The 3,402-nt window shown below is 35.7% G+C and overlaps 1 pseudogene; it reads right to left on the bottom strand.

Annotated features, from left to right (window-relative positions):
* Positions 1-229: 229 nt before the first annotated feature.
* On the bottom strand, positions 230-1,177 carry LOC145683474 (ubiquitin carboxyl-terminal hydrolase isozyme L3 pseudogene; annotated as a pseudogene).
* Positions 1,178-3,402: the final 2,225 nt, after the last annotated feature.

Here is a 3,402-nt window from a genome sequence, read left to right as displayed (position 1 = left end):
TTAGTATTTATAGCCAATCCTACTGTAAATAAAATATTACAATTATACTGTATAGTACGTCATAGGAAGTAGTAATAGGAGAGCAGAGAACTGCCGAAAGTTAAAGACCAAAGTATAAAAGACAAAACCTTAACAGAGACAAGACATGTTCATAAGTTATCATAGATACTTTCAAGTGGAAAGAGTAACTAACATTAAACATACAGAGAATTTTTTAACATTTCCAATAATTGATAACAAATGATTTTAATTCGTGAACGAAACTGAGAAAAAAAAAAAAAACACATCAAAACTCGAATTTAAATTCATTGAAACATACTAAGACTTCTCCGCTTCCTTAGGCGTTTTATTGTATTTTCTGAGCTGCATTTTGTTTTGGAAACTTCGAATCAAAGTGGTTAAGAGTCTTCAACGTTAGATTCAATGAATGCCAAAACTGCGAATTCCGTGCTGTCAGGATTTTGTTCAATGTACTTTTTACAAACATTTGCAGTGTCCTGTAAGAAAGTTTCAGAAGAAGTGGAACCATGATTGATTGGGGAAGGTTTTAGACCATCCAATTCATACAATGTGCCATTTTTGTGAACAAATGCCACGAAATGAATACACTCAAGACGTTGAGGTTCTTGCCAATAGTTGATTTCTTCAGTACTAGCTGCTACTTCTTTTAACCTGTTTCCTCGTTGTTCTGGTGACAAAGTCGACACTTGCTGTAGAAAAGCTTTTAATTCTGAGTCAGGAAGAGCCTCTGGGTCTATAGCGTTTGCTATCATGTGGATAATTGATATAGGTCCACAGCCATTTGCAATTGTTTGTTTAATGAAAATGAGATTCATATCTTGCGGTGGATCACCTTTCGAAAGAGACTCATTTTGTAGCTTCTGTTGCGCTTTCTCATACTTTTCAGTCCAAGGAAAAGCGTATAACACTGCAAGTACAGGTTGAGGCACCATGGCAAGTAGTTCCGAATCCAAACCAAGAACATCGACCATTTTCCATTTTGATGGAACTTCTAATTTTTGAAGATATTCATTTATTGATTGCGGATTAGATTCTAAGATTTGTATTGGTATTTCTTTCTGCGAAAATAGTCTTTTCAGAAGCCACATGTTTTCAATTTTGAGATTTTTGGCTGCCATGCAGCTGTCGACCAAGACAAGCTATCTGAAAACTTATCTTGGTAACTGACAATAATTACAAGAATCAATACAACCACATGACAACAAAGCGGTAATTGTTATAAGAATCTTAATTTTCTCCATAGAAATTGCTTTGCTGATTTGAATTGCCTATTTGTATAGACACTAAATTATAAAAAAACTATTTGATTGTCTGATTGGCTGCATGAAGTGTTCATGATCATTTTTATGCTTTAACAGTTCATGATCATTTTTATGCGACTGGATCTCATTTCGTCCAAATCTACCATATTTCTCTTTGTAGTATTTAACCATTAAGAGATTAAATGTAAGAGTAGAAATAACACGTCACCGCCATTACTAGGTGCTTTGACATTTAAAAAAGTCATTCTGCTCATAATGTGTTCCGCAAATTTAGAAGTTTTTCATGCACAATGATCATGAAGTAACTTCTTCGTTTTGACGTAGGTGCTTAATTTTACCCTAAACTTTAACCTTAGAGCGTACAACGTCTTTCTGGCAGGACATACCGTCCTAAAAGTTTTGCTATGTTTATATATAAATTAGAGAACTTTGTACACGTCCAGCAGGACAGAAAGTTCTCCTGGTGGAAAGAGCATGAACTCTGATTTTAGCGCAAAAAAGGATCATGTTTGTACGACTGTTAGTTCAATAATGGCGAGATATTTTCTAAAGGTGATCGTGTGTACAGTACCTTTACGCTCCTTTTTTGATCCACCTAACACCAATCATGTGTGGAGTAGAGCGAATTTCGGTGATAACTGGAAAACACTAAACCTACTCTACTATTGTTTATTGTATATTTTAAAATGCATACTGCTAGAAGGTTTCCGTCTTTCCGGAAGGACAAACTCATATTCTTTCCATTGAGGAGGTGCGTCCTGCCGGCAGGATGGCGGCTCTGCACAGAAGTCCTTCTGGAAGAGCCTTCCGGCAGGACAAAGACTTGTAAGTTCTATCATTGTTTCCTTCTTTTTCTCCGTCATTTACCTTCCTCTATATCTTCTGTCACGCTCATCAGAATACGATTTCTTTTCAAATAGTGTTTTAACCACTTCATCTTTGTTTTCTAATTATTTGGAATATTTTCCTTTCCTCTTGTACTCTTCCCAATGCCTTCTCAACACTTTATAGTTCTCCATATCCATTTTTCTTAAGTGTTATCTTCTTCGCTGCTGACGTCTCCATTAAACACCTCAAATCAATCAATAAATCAATTCTTCTCCATGCTCCCACTTCCAAGGTTTATCGTTGTTTCTCGTGAAGTGCACGTTTCTACCCCCCACACAGTACAATACTCCACATGCAAGTATTATTTTACAAATCTTTCTTCTAACTGTCTAAAATGCACAAAATACACTTTCCTTCCCTCCCAGTGCTACTTCCGCATGTCTAACTTCGCATTTATTTCCCTTCAAGATTCCAGATCTTCAAAGATTACACTACTCAAGTAGGTAAAAATTAGATACCGGTACTTATATTGAAAAGAGAGTTCAACAAATCAACCGCTTTTATTAGCATACAACTTTTATTAGGCCTACTATAGTTTTAGTTCAGCGTGGTACTTACGAAAATGTTGGAAAGACTTCGAGAAGCATTTTCACTCTACAGAAAAAAAAATGAATCGTGTTTTGGTAAAAGGGCGTATGTACAATAAAAAAAAGTTGTCGAGAAATGACAAGAACTGTTTTCTTACGAGACGGTTTGGTTTATGAGAAAAAGAAAAATGCCTTATAATTATAACACGTTTCAAGAAAGACACGTCCTTTTAACACAAATTGTTATATCTACCTCTAAAAGATTCATTAAAAAAAAAAAAAATGTGAAAAATGTTACATATGCCCTTTTAACAGAAACTGGTTCAATTGAAGATAATGTCTTCTGTGGCTCGTACTACGACTAGCAGATCTTTGCTTCAAATACTAAACATATTACCTATTCGATCTGTATATACAGGGAGTCCATAAAGTCCTGCAGGAAAGTGAAACTCTATAACTTGGAAACTACGTAATGTATTAACAAATACTTTTTAGTGTGCTTACAGAAAGGTTCAAAGTTTTGTTTCAGCTAGTTAAGGTTCATCGCCAAACCTCCAATTGTGCACCATTCACGTCCAAACACTCTTGCAGTCTTTTTGGGAAACCAAGAATTGCGTGTTGGCGGTGCTCGTCTGGAATGTTCAAAACCACATCAGTTATTTTGTTCTTGAGATCGTGCAGATTAGCTGGCTTCTGCGAATACA

The sequence above is a fragment of the Thermobia domestica genome, chromosome 4 (genome assembly GCF_964235325.1).
Source record: "Thermobia domestica chromosome 4, izTheDome1.hap1.1, whole genome shotgun sequence".
In the NCBI taxonomy this organism is placed as follows: Eukaryota; Metazoa; Arthropoda; class Insecta; order Zygentoma; family Lepismatidae; genus Thermobia; species Thermobia domestica.
This window is presented reverse-complemented; position numbering and strand designations above follow the sequence as displayed.